This window comes from Mustela nigripes, chromosome 7 (assembly GCF_022355385.1).
Source record: "Mustela nigripes isolate SB6536 chromosome 7, MUSNIG.SB6536, whole genome shotgun sequence".
Classification (NCBI taxonomy): domain Eukaryota; kingdom Metazoa; phylum Chordata; class Mammalia; order Carnivora; family Mustelidae; genus Mustela; species Mustela nigripes.
This window is the reverse complement of record NC_081563.1, coordinates 51,505,202-51,519,364: the sequence shown is the minus strand read 5'-3', so window position 1 is coordinate 51,519,364 and position 14,163 is coordinate 51,505,202. Positions and strand designations below refer to the sequence as shown.

General features: G+C 40.9%; 1 protein-coding gene across 4 annotated transcripts in view; it reads right to left on the bottom strand.

The window, feature by feature from the left end:
• Positions 1-14,163, bottom strand: part of EXOC6B (exocyst complex component 6B) — a 616,111-nt gene that overhangs the window by 141,110 nt on the left and 460,838 nt on the right. The gene's annotated exons all lie outside the window — the stretch shown is intronic.

Below are 14,163 nucleotides of genomic sequence, written 5' to 3'. Positions count from 1 at the left end.
GAGGCCAAAATTAAAAGTATGATTCCATTTATATGACAAAACTAGAGTGTCAGAGAGCAGAGAAGTTGTCGCCTGGGGTTGGAAATGGGAAGAGTAGACTCACTGCAGAGACATAAAGAATTTTTTGAGTGATGGAAGTATTCTTGACTTTCGTAGCAGTTACACAATTGCTGTAAGTTTGTAAAAATTTATAGAGCTGTCTATTGAAGAAGGATGAATTTTACTCGAACCAAGTGTTGAAGAGAACGTGAAACACCCAAATTCTCGTTCACCGCTGGTGGGTGTGGAATATGGCACAACCACTTTGGAAGAGTTTGACATGTTTTAAAATAAAGTTAAACTACTCTTGGCTCACTCAACAATCCCACTCCTTGTGCTACCCAAGAGACATGAAGACACATACCCACACAAGCACTTCCACATGAATGTCCACTGCAGCCTTATTCATATTCCAAGACTGGAAACAACAAAGTGTTAGTAAATACAACAGGTGAGTGACTAAATTATAATATATCCATACAGACAAATATCAGTCATCAACTAAAAAATGAACAACTGATATAGCCAATGCCATGGATGAATTTCAAAACATTACACCAAATGAAAATAAGAATACAAACTCTAGAATTTTATATATAGAATGTTATATATACTTTTCATACTCAAATTATATATAATTTTCAGACTCAAATTATATCTTATCAAGATATAATTTAATATACAAGAAAATAAATCTATTTTACATAGACAAATCCATACACTGATGTAACTACCACCACCACCAAGAACATGTCTATCATCCCGAAAAGCTCCCTTGCATTTTCTTTGACATCAGTCCTGTCCCATTATTCCTAAGCAACCACTGACCTACTCTCTTGTCACTACAGATAAGTTTGTGTTTTCTAGAACCTCATATAAATTTTAGAATTAGATTATCAAATAGCTCCTTTTTATTGATGGGTGATATTTAGGCACACCATAATTTATTTAGTTATTCATTATATTTATGAACTAAACAACTGAAAGCAGATCCAAGGCTATTAAAAAAAAGAAGATTTTATAATAACTTCTAAGGCTTAAAATGCTGGAGTAAGCATTATCATGTTACTTAATATTTGCTAAGCATATAATCAAAAATAGTTGGAAACTACATCTTTGGGAGGTCAAATAATTTGCCAAATGTCACAGCTAATAACCCAGGTCTGCCCAATTCCAAGCTTCTTAACCACTATGCCACCCCAACACCTGGTACAGGGGTCCTGGAATTTGTGGATATAGAAGAGACCCGTTTTTCCTAATATTTAAGGGGTTGAAACATACAAGGAAGACACTAGAAGTTTAAGAGACCAACCAAGAGTTTCTTTCTCCACACTTAGAGGATTTGGAAAACTGTTAAGTGCTCAGCATTTAGAAGAGACTCTATGAGCATGGAATGCTCTTCCATCTTTTTGTGTCTTCTTTAATTTCTTTCATGAGGATTCTGTAGTTCCTCGAGTACAGATCCTTTACCTCTTTGGTTAGGTTTATTCCCAGGTATCTTATGGTCTTGGTGCTATAGTAAATGGAATCGATCTTCTAATTTCCCTTTCTATATTTTCATTGTTAATATATAAGAAAGCAACTGATTTCTGCACATTGATTTTGTATCCTGCCACGTTACTGAATTGCTGTATGAGTTCTAGTAGTTTGGGGGTGGAGTCTTTTGGGTTTTCCATATAAAGAATCATGTCATCTGCAAAGAGAGAGAGAGTTTGACTTCTTCATTGCCAATTTGAATACCTTTTATTTCTTTTTGTTTTCTGATTGATGTTCCTAGGACTTCTAGTACTTTGTGAACAACAGTGGCAAGAGTGGACATCCTTGTCATGCTTCTGATCTCAAAGGGAAGGCTCTCAGCATCTCCCCACTGAGGATGATATTCACTGTGGGTTTTTCATAGATAGATTTTATGAAGTTCTCTATATCTATCTATCTATGAAGTTCCCTCTATCCCTATACTTTGAAAAGTTTTAATCAGGGATGGATGCTATGTCTTGTCAAATGCTTTTTCTGCATCAATTGAGAGGACCATGTGGTTCTTCTCTCTTCTCTTATTGATTTGTTCTATCACTTTGATTGATTTGTGAATGTTGAACCACCACCGCACCCCATGGATAAATCCCACCTGGCCATGGTGGATAAGCATTATAATGTACTGTTGGACCTTACTAGCTAGGATCTTGTTGAGAATCTTGGCATCCATATTCAACAGGATATTGGTCTGAAATTCTCCTTTTTGATGGGGTCTTTGTCTGGTTTGGGGATCAGAGTAATGCTGGCTTCATAGAAAGAGTCTGGAAGTTTTCCTTCTGTTTCTATTTTTTGAAACAGCTTCAGGAGAATAGGTATTATTTCTTCTTTGACTGTGTGGTAGAATTCTCCAGGGAATCCGTCAGGTCCTGGGCTCTTGTTTTTTGGGAGGTTTTTGATCACTGCTTCAATCTCATTACTAGCTATTGGTCTATTCAAGTTGTCAATTTCTTCCTGATTCAGTTTTGGAAATTTCTAGGTTTCCAGGAATGCATCCATTTCATCTAGGTTGCTTAAGTTATATGCTCATTGGCATATAACTGTTGATAATATTTTTGATGATTGTTTCTATTTCCCTGGTATTAGTTGTGATCTCTCCCTTTTCATTCATAATTTTATTAATTTGGGTCCTCTCTTTTTTCTTTTGGATTAGTTTGGCCAGTGGTTTATCAATCTTACTGATGCTTTAAAAAATCTAGCTTCTAGTTTCATTGATGTGTTCTACTGTATCTCTAGTTTCTATCTCATTGATCTCTGCTCTAATCTTGATTATTTTCCTTCTTGTGTATGGGGTTGGCTAAATTTGTTATTGATTTTCCAGTTCTTTAAGGTGTAAAGTTTTTTTGAGTGAGGCTTGGACGGCTATGTATTTCCCCCTTCGGACCGCCTTTGCTGTATCCCATAGGTTTTGGACCGATGTGCCTTCATTCCCATTGGTTTCCGTGAATTGTTTAAGTTCTTCTTTGATTTCCTGGTTGATCTAAACATTCTTTTTTTTTCTTTTTAGAAAGAGAGGGAGAGAGAGCAAGCACAGACAGACAGAATGGCAGGCAGAGGCAGAGGGAGAAGCAGGCTCCCTGCTGAGCAAGGAGCCCGATGTGGGACTCAATCCCAGGACACCGGGATCATGACCTGAGCCGAAGGCAGCTGCCCAACCAACTGAGCCACCCAGGCATCCCTGATCTAAACATTCTTAAGCAGGGAGGTCTTTAGCTTCCAAGTGTTTGAATTCCTTCCAAAATTTTTCTTGTGGTTGAGTTCCAGTTTCAAAGCATTGTGGTCTGAGAATATGCAGGGAATAATCTCAGTCTTTTGGTATCAGCTGAGTCCTGATTTGTGACCAGTATGTGGCCTATTCTGAAGAAGGTTCCATGTGCGCTTGAGAAGAATGAGTATTCTGTTGTTTCAGGGTGGAATGTTCTGTATATATCTATGAGGTCCATTTGGTCCAATATGTCATTCAATGCTCTTATTTCTTTATTGATTTTCTGCTTAGATGATCTGTCTATTATTGAGAGTGGCATGTTAAGATCCCCTACTATTAACAGATTCACAACAATATGATTTTTTATCTTGATTAACAGTTGTGTTATGTAGTTGGGGGCATAATATTTACAATTGTTAGATCTTCTTGGTGGACAGACCCTTTAAGAATGATGTAGTGTCCTTCTTTATCTCTGACTACAGTATTTAGTTTTATCTCTGACTATATTATCTAAATTAGATTTATCTAAATCTAATTTATCTCATATGAGAATTGCTACCCTAGCTTTCTTTTGAGGCCCACTGGCATGAAAGATGCTTCTCCATCCCTTTACTTTCTCCATCAGGCTAGGTGTATCTTTAGGTTCCAAATGGGTCTCTTGTAGACAGCGTATGGAAGGGTCCTGTCATTTTATCCAATCTGCAACCCTGTGCCATTTTATGGAAGCGTTTAGGCCATTCCCATTGAGAGTGATTATTGAAAGATACGTTTTTATTGGTATCACGTTGTCTGTGAAGTCCCTGTTGCTATAGATTGTCTCTAAATTTCTATGTCACTCTTGGGTTCTTCTTTTATAGAACCTCCCTTAGTATCTCATGCTCATGGATCAGAAGAATAAACATGGTTAAAATGTCTATACTGCCTAGAGCCATCTATACTTTCAATGCCATCCCGACCAAAATTCTACCAGAATTTTTCAAAGAGCTGGAACAAACAATTCTAAAATTTGTATGGAACAGAAGAGACCCCACATGGCTAAGGAAATGTTGAAAAAGAAAAACAAAACTGGGGGCACCACGTTGCCTGATATCAAGCTTTACTACAAAGCTGTGATCACGAAGACAGCATGGTACTGGCACAAAAACAGACACATAGACCAGTGGAACAGTATAGAGAGCCCAGATATGGACCCACAACTCTATGGTTAAATAATCTTCGACAAAGCAGGAAAAAATATACAATGGAAAAAAGACGGTCTCTTCAATAAATGGTGTTGGGAAGATCGGACAGCTAATGAAACTAAACCATTCTCTTACACCATACACAAAGATAAACTTGAAATGGATAAAAGACCTCAACGTGAGGCAGGAATCTATCAAAATCCTAGAGGAGAACATAGGTAGTAACCTCTTCAATGCAGCAACTTCTTTCAAGACATGTCTCCAAAGGCAAAAAAAAGCAAGAGTGAAAATGAACTTTTGGAACTTTATCAAGATCAAAAGCTTCTGCACAGCATAGGAAACAGCCAATAATACAACCCACGGAATTGGAGAATGGGAGAAGATATTCACAAATGACACTACAGACACAGGGATGATATCCAAGATCTATAAAGAACTCCTCAATGTCAACACACACAAAACAGACAATCATGTCAAAAAAATGGGCAGAAGACATGAACAGACACTTCTCCAAAGTAGACATACAAATGGTAACAGACACATGAAAAAATGTTCATCATCATTAGCCATCAGGGAGGTTCATATCAAAACCACATTGAGATACCACCTTACTCCAGTTAGAATGGCCAAAATCAACAAGACAGTAAATAAGTGTTGGAGAGGATGTGGAGAAAGGGTAACCCTCTTACACTGTTGGTGGGAATGCAAGTTGGTGCAGCCACTTTGTAAAACACGGTGGAGATTCCTTAAGAAATTAAAAATAGGGCTTCCCTATGACCCTGCAATTGCACTACTGGGTATTTACCCCAAAGATATAGATGTAGTGAAAAGAAGGGCCATTTGTACCCCAGTGTTTATAGCAGCAATGGCCACAATTACCAAACTATGGAAAGAGCCAAGATGACCTTCAACAGACAAATGGATAAAGAAGATATGGTCCATATATACAATGGAGTATTATGCCTCCATCTGAAAAGATGAATACCCAACTTTTATATCAACATGGACGGGACTGGAGGAGATTATGCTGAGTGAAATAAGTCAAGCAGAGAGAGTCAAGTATCACATGGTTTCACTTACTTGTGGAGCATAAGGAATAACACGGAGGACACTGGGAGATGGAGAGAAGAAGTGAGTTGAGGAAAATCGGAGAGGGAGACAAACCATGAGACACTATGGACTCTGAGAAACAAACTGAGGGTTTTGGAGGGGCGGGGAGGGTGTTGGGTGAACCTGGTGGTGGGTATTATGGAGGGCACATACTGCGTGGAGCACTGGGTGTGGTGCATAAACAATGAATCTTGGAATACTGAAAAGAAATAAAAAGAAAGGGTGAAGAAGAACTTGGAAAAAACAAAAGAGAGAGAGAGAGACAGAGACAGAGACTCTACCCAGCTTTCTGCTAACCTACTGGGAACAGCTCCTAAGTCTCTGGATTTACTAGGATCTTGCCTGTGTAACTTGTTTGCCAGAGCCAGTTTTTCTTTTCCATGGGATAATATTAGAAAATGTTACAGAATAAAAAGTGAAAAGGGAACATCAGAAACTTATCTAGGAAAGTGAACTGTCCTTTCACATCAACAACTATCCAGAAGAGCTTCATGCCCACGTTCAACTTCATTTCATGTTAAGAATCCCTTATTAATATCTTAGAATGTTATACTATTTTTCTCTTTGGCCACAATCTCAATGAGTTATTTTGCTCTTGAAATCAAGAAAGACTAAGAAGGAAATGCTCTAGATTAATCAAGAAGGAGCTACTTTTAAGAGATGAGAAGCTCATAGATCTGAGCGTGTGGTCATGCCTGAAATTGGTCCTTCTGCAGCTCTATGTCTGATGATATGCGCCCTACAAATGGCTCCTTCCTGCACACAGCTAGCTGTCTCAGGGGATCCAACCCTTCCTGACTGTACCTTTGCCTCTGCAACTCGCTCAGTCTAGTTTGTCTCCCGCCAAAGTTCTTTCTTTCCTTTGGTTCCTGTTCCATTTTTGCTTCTCCCTTGATACTTAACACTTTTGACTGTCTTATTGGTTCCCTACCTTTACAGAAGCTGTCTGGCTCCCCTTTTCCAATCAGTCCTATCTCATTTCTTTACGCATTTCTAAGAACTTGCCTAGAAGGAGGGTTTTAATCTTCACATCAGGATTCTAGATGTTCTTTTGGTCCTTGTTCCCCAGGAGCCCATGCTCGCAACTGTGGCTCCCAGGTAGTGAATTCTCTTAAGCTAAGGGGCTTCTTTCTTGGCAAATTGAAATATGCCCCAATTCCCTCAATCTAGCCCTTTGTTGTCACTCTCTGCTGCCCTCCAGCGGTTGCTGAGAGGATGCAGTGGTTAGTAGTTAGATCCAAGGCCTGGCTCTTTTGGCCTTTCCATGACCTATAAGTATTCACTAGTAGCACACTAAAGGCATTGCAGTTTCAGAGATAAGATTTGTGTTCAGAACCTATCAGGCTTTAAATTCCACCAGCACTACTGCAACAGCCTTTGATACTGTTACCCCCAGAGAAATTCATGTAATGACTCGTCCTTTCTCCTGAAGATGTGACTATCTCAGAAATTTACCAATTCCAGATCTGTGGGTATGCAGATTCATGCTGCATGCTGAGGTATGGGAGAAACCTGAGTTTCTGAGGCTCGGTTTGCTGGTAAACACAGAGAGCAGTACAGAGCTTTGCAAGAGCCCAGGTAGCATGCCTCATGGCTGACCTTGGTCTCTCTTATGATACAGCATTAGAAGATCACCAATGCTGTCCACAAGCAAAGGGAGTAACTGCCAGATGGCTTTTCCTGCACTTATGCTTACTAGCTCGTCCCACAAGAGCCAAAATGGAATGAATCGCTAGCCTCTGAGTGGATGACTTTGCTATGAGGCTATCCAGTGTGATGTTGGCACCAACCCATTTTAAAAGTGACAGTCATTCTATTGGAGCAAAGGGGTAGAAGGTTGTTGCAGACTAGACACATACTTCGAGAAAAAGTCCTTCTAGCATCTGCTGGAAGGGCTGTTCGATGTTCTGCTGGAACTCCCAAGTGGCAGAGCTCTGCCTCTGGGTTAAAGCAGGAAGTACTAGACAACTCTGTTGACCAAGCTTTAGATTACACTTCCCACTTAACCCAAGACTGTGCCAATATGGGTTGACAGCAACAATGGATAATGTTAACCGGGGGGAAGGGGGAGGTGGGTGGTGGGGGAGCCATGAATCAAAGGCCAAACCCAATTCATGGGGAAATATATCCCAAATCTGGTGTTTTGTTTCCTGCTATCCAAAAGATTATCCACAACTACCCCTAACTAAAGGTCTTTCGCCCACTCCTTGTCTCCACATAACTGCCATTGTGTGCTTAAGGATCCTGACAGGGCCCATAGTGCCTGCCATTCATGAGTCAGCAGTTCCAGACACACAAACTCTAAAAGAGAGGTTCCTCAAAGAGGCTCAGAAGCTACCTCTTTAGCAAGCACAAATGTGCAAAGAATCAAATGTTTGCCACCCACACTCCTGCTCAGTGGCTATGCTTTGTCTCTGAGGAAAAAGCAAAGCCCCGAGAAAATACACAGGGGGTATTCATCAGACCTTCCACTGTCCTTCCAAAGACCCCAACTACTCTCCGTTGTGAAAAATCAATGAGGAATCTACCTCTTATAAAGATCATGGTCTCATTGTGGTTGGCATCCGCTACTAATATTTGCTCCTTCTCTGAAACAATTCCATGAGACTTTAAGAAATCAGACTTCCAAATTGCTAAAGCGATTTCCATAGTGAGAGGATAATGAATAGAAAATGGCCTTCCCAACATGCTGTGATGTCATTTAGCCCATTAAAATGTCTGGGTTTTTCCTACGTGATTTTTTATACCAAATACCAAAGACTTGTACTCTGCTTGGATATTATTTCACGACAGCCAGGTCTGGAAAAAAAAAAAAAATGGATTCTGTGTTTAAAAAAATAAACAAAACCTAGAGACAGAGTTTCCGAGCTCTCTTCCTCTCTAGGTAAGAGCTTGGTATGAGGTAAGACAAAGTTTCGGCAGCTTTAGAATAGACTCTCTTCCAATCAACCAAAGGTGTTCAGTAAATCCCAGGACATGTTACATATTATTGGCAATTCCTTCTATGAATGTGCCTGGATGGCCTAGTTATAACACCCCAGGCAAGGTAAGGAAAGAGACCTTATTTGCAGCGGCTGCAGCAGCATCCCAGTGGCTGAAGACCTCATTTACCTGGGCCCCATCCTGTGTGTGTGCAGATCCAGCCTTGACTTATATGAGGTCAAAAGTCCAGCCCCTCTTCATGAGAATGTTGCTCATTAGACTTGTTGGGCAGGGCAAAAGAAAAGAGTACGCAATTTAATTCCAAAATCAAAATTTCTTTGGCTAGGATCAAGTTAGGATGGGGAGTGGAAGAGGCAGCTGTACATGGTTGGGCTCTTGAGCTCTTCTCAGGTCTGCACACCCAACAGTAGCCGAGAGGACTGATTTCGCCCATATACCCCTAACAGGACCAACATCGGAATTCGTTCAACATCTCCAAAGAAATATACGATTATTTCTCTCAGGTCCTATAGTTGTTTTTAAGGCAAGTTAAGTGCCTGCAATGGAAATGCACCGTGTTTACTTTAGACTGAAGGTTTAGAAATTGGGGAATAACTGGCCTAGGGGGAATGTCACCAGCTCCATCTAAAAAAAGCCGTAGATATCTTGGGATGGTTTGCTGTTTAAGAGTCGTTGCCAACAAGCTCTATTCAGGAGATCTGATGCAATGTCACAACCTAGTTCATTCAGCTCTATAAACACTTAGGATATCGGAAGTAAATAAGAGTCGGGGCCAAGGAACAGAAAATGTTACTGAAGAAAAGAACCCATTCAACTTTTCCTGTTGGCCAAATATGTAAGGTGAACAGCCAGAGATTAAATGAGTAATGTAAATAATTAATTAATCTGGGGAAGTTAAGATGCCCTCACGATGAATGTGAGTTACAGAAAAGTGAAATGTTCCAGGGTAGCCCACAATAAGCAGGGTTTGATGAGAAGTATAGGACATTAAGAAAAAAAAAAAAAAGAAAGAAAGAAAAAGAAAAAAAAAGAGGTCTATGAGGAAAGTAAAGAAGAAGAGAAGTTGAGAAATGGGGGGTTTAAAGAGATTAGTCTAATTCTTTTAAGATTTTATTTATTTATTTGACAGAGAGATCACAAGTAGGCAGAGAGGCAGGCAGAGAGAGAGGGAGAAGCAGTCTCCCTGCTGAGCAGAGAGCCCAATGTGGGGCTCGATCCCAGGATCCTGAGATCATGACCTGAGCTGAAGGCAGAGGCTTAACCCACTGAGCCACCCAGGTGCTCCAAGATTAGTCTAATTCTCAAAAGAAGGAAAGATAGTTGAGATCCTAGTTAAACAGATCCCATCTGTTTTTAAACAAACTTAAAACTGGCTATTTTCTATGCTTAAAACACTTTCCTCCCTCACCAATGCCTGCATTTCTTTGAGTTTAACTTTCTACTTTTCAAATGATTTTATATATTTGATGTATATGAAATATATAATTTTATATATTTAAATGATTTTAAATATTTTATAACTACTTAGGCTCACAAAGATCTCTCCACTCTAAGGCCTCTTTCTGCATTTATAGATACATTGTTCATATAAAGGTCTTCTATCCCAACCAGAGGATAAGCTGAAGTCGATTTTCCCACGTCTTTGACTCTGGGCTGATCCTGTAACCAGCTCTGGCCAACAGAATGTGGTGGGAATGAGGGCTTGCCAGTTCCAAGGGTAGACCTCAACTCAAGAAATTTCCCCTTATTCTCTTGGAACCTGCCAATATGTCAAGTGATCCAGCCTGGGTTAGGCAGCTGGTTGATGAGAGATCACAGGGAGCAGAGAAGAGTCCGCCTAGCTAAGGCATCCTAGACCAGGCAGCCCCTAGCCAGTCTAGCCTCTAGCCAATCTGACCTCAGTATATGAAGAGTGAGCCCACTGAAGCTATCCTGATTGCCAATCTGTAGAATCTCGAGTTAAATAAATGCTCCTTCTATTAAGACAACACATTTTGGGGCACTCTGCTATGCAGCAAAAGATACCGAAATAATTGAAACATACAAAATGCTCCATCCTTCCAATGTAATACTTATGACAGTGTGACTTATATTAAAATTAAGTATTCGCTGGTCACCTCTTTGCTCCTGGGGGACAGAGACTGTATTATATTCATTTGTGGATTCCCACCATACCTGGGTTGTGCTTTTGTTCACAGGAGGCACTCAGTGTGATAAAAGAAGTTGAAATGAAAATCAACTGAAGTTCAAATTCTATTGTTCATCAGCACTATATGCACTTACTGCTTATCTACAAAAGAAAAACTCCAACCATAGCGTCGTTAAAGAATCAGATCACTACTGAGAATCTAGTATTGGCCTTGTATTGCAATTCCAATTATGAAGCATTATGGGCTGGCAATTACTAGGACTTGTGGTGCACACACCACTTCAAAATCGTTATTAAGTGAGCCCTTTAAGGCGTCCTTGTCAAGATTTCACACTGACCCAAGTCTGGATTTTGATAGAAATCTGCACATATATTTGAAATATGAATGTGAAGTCGTACTGCAAACCCACTTTTATGAACTTGGAAGTTTAGAAAGCTTAAAGCAGCAAAGGAGAATTTGATTTGTACTGTCTAATTCACATTATGATTAACAGCAGGTTTTCTACGCCCGGAAGTCTGACAAACGAGAGGAGGACATTCATGTGCGTTAACTACGAGGCACTTGGCACGTGTGAAATATCATGAAAGCTTGTGTATTCAAAGTGTCATTTTACTCTTTACCCTATGAATTAGGAAACTGAGACTAGACGGGACAGGTGGGAAAGGATGAATAGTTTTGCCGTCCATATCTGATTTGCTTCCTAATTGAATTTCTGTAGCTTTTAAATGACACTCTGCTATTATGAGATGATCTCTCCTAGAGATGATCTCATCAAATATTCCATGTTTTGATTATTTTAACAGTTACTGTTCACTTGACGGTGTCTGAGACAGTCTCAAGCAAGAGAACAGGAGAGTACGCTCAGATGGAAGAAGCTCATATAAGCCAGTGAGGCAGATACAGATGATGACAGCGAAAGAACATCCTTGCTGTCTTGTGACTGTGTGGTCCTCCATGGGCCTATACGCTGTAACCTGCCCTAACTTCCACTTCTTCTTCTAACTCCTGCCCTGCCTGTTTAATATTGTTAGCACAGACTAATAAAGAAATGGAGATGAATCAGTTAATAAGCTGGAACACTGAATCAGGACCTAAAGAGGTTGGGCCCAGCTGGAATGATACAAATCTATGTTGTCAGTAATACGAAAGAAAAACTAAATCAGCTGTATAAGGACTGCATGAGGCTTGGGTAAGCATGCTACACAAAGGCCCAGTTACTAACAGAGGACGCTCAGTGAATCAGGAGAGGAAGCCTGTCCCCCAAACTGGGATGCATGAATAAAAACATAAAGAATCAGAGGGTCAGAGTTAAGTGAGATAGATTTCAGCCAACTTAAGAAATAGCTTCCTAATAATCAGATTGTCCTAAGGCGGCCTATGCTGCTTTGGGGAGGTGAGTTCTCTTCAAGGGGGATACGCGAGCATAGTCTGGGGTGCTGTACAGGGTTTCAGGTATCAAGCCAAAGGTTATACTGCATGATTTTCGAAATTGGCCCCCAACCCCAAAATTCCATAACCCTATTACAGGATTCCAATATACTCAAAGACACTTAATCGTGCTTCACTCAAAGTCAACCTATCTCTTTTGGAGACACACTCCAAGACACACTCTCCTTATGGTCTGAGCATCTCCACAGTTCAGAAGAGGTCTCCCTCTAAAAGGACGTTTGTGTAAAATAAGCTATGGGAATGACTAGAGATTAATATTTGCAGCCTGGGCTGTGGAGGGATCATTTTCTTCACAATGATTCAACCTATTGGGGCCCGCTGCTCCTGAGCCTCAGCCTGAGACCTGGGAAGTTCTTCCAGATGACCTAGGTTAGAAAAGTTGAAGCTGTTTTAACAGAGACGGCCGTACCTAGGAATCAGGTGATAGATTCAATAAGAAGAGTCATACTCTTCTTAGGAGTAAAATTTTGAAGTTCTGGTTTCTCCTGCTAAAATTTCATAAAAGGAACTCTGAGAACAGAAATGCAATGGCAAACAGGAACTTAAGGGTAAATAACAGCGCTCGCTGAGAGCTCACAAGAATCTGAGCATTCTTCCCCGGCTCAGATACATCCTATTTTGGCTGTGCTGTCTAACGCACTCCCTTAGTTAACATTTTCTGCAAACGCTAGTCACTTTCCATAGGGACCAAAACCACAAACTAGAGAGAGCGACCACGCTTCCCTCTCATGAATAGTGAGAAAGGAAAAATTTTTCCTTGGGTATGTCTCTCCAATGAAATTCAGCGTCTGCTTTCCAAGAAAAGCCAATTGGCTCAGAAGTTTCTGAGAAGAAACAGGGGAGAAAAGTGCAACAGACAACACTCCCCAAACCCTAAAGCAAAAATCCCAATCTTTCAGCCTCACATCTGCCAAGGGCTTAAAACCTGTCTCTGTTAAGTGGCTGAATCCACAGGTGGAAGCTCTTCAGTGTGGAGAGAGATACTCGGCTCCATTTGTGACCATGCTGGGAAAGCCTTTATGTGTAGGAGAACCCCCAACTCGGCCCCCAAATATTAAGTTGACACACGTTTCTGAGACGCGGCCTGAATCCTCAAACTTTGGCGGGTCTATAGAGAGACAATTTTCTGTTTTCTGCTTAACAGGGCTTTCCAGAATTGTCGTCAGATGACAGATTACACCACCCATCCACAAGGATGCAGGGGTAGCTCTGGCTATCCATTATGGGTTAAAAGCTGTTCCGGCATGAATCGAGTCACAGTGGTAAGGAGCCTACCAATAAAAGGGGTCCTATAGCTTTAAGAAATACTCTGGGCATCTAAAAGTTTTCAGAATGCAAACTATGTCAGCTCTGAAAACAAGAGGCACTGCATCATTATGGCAGGAGAAACAAAGCCAGCCCCCTTTTTAAAACAGACAAAAAAAAAAAAAGATTGTTTTAATAGGAGAGAAGCATCAGTCATTGATTCTTACTTCATTCACACTTTCTATCCAACCCCATCCATCTTCAGAGTGAAGAGATGACAGAGCCCAGTTAACTCTCTCCCTCTTTCGGCCCCCGCCCATCCTGTTCCTCTCCACCCAAACCACCAAGGCCTACCAACCTACCCATTTCAATCTGCAAGCCACAGCCCTCCAGAATGACTCTTTCTATCCGCCGGGCTTGGGAAACTCGGGTATGGCTGAGTACCGGCTTTCACCCACGTTACTTTAACAGGGTTGCCCGCCAGGTTAGCACCACCAGGTCGGGGCCTTTGCTAATCTAATCACCTTCTAAAAACACCACTTAGTCACTCATGGCTGACCACATTCTACAAAGGAGGGGCTGGGAAGACATAAGGAAGGCAACAGAAAAGAGTCAACAAGCCAAACCAACAATCCACAACGTAAAATATTTCATTTTTCTTTAAATGCTGCCGCCCTCATTCTCTCTGCAGACAAAAGTGTCCTCCGGGCAGGCAGTCTCTGCATCGGTGCACCTGCTCAGCATTGGTTTGCCGAGTTATCTTTTTGCTGTGTCTGCAGAAGCCAACTAGAGCACAATGGGTCACATCACT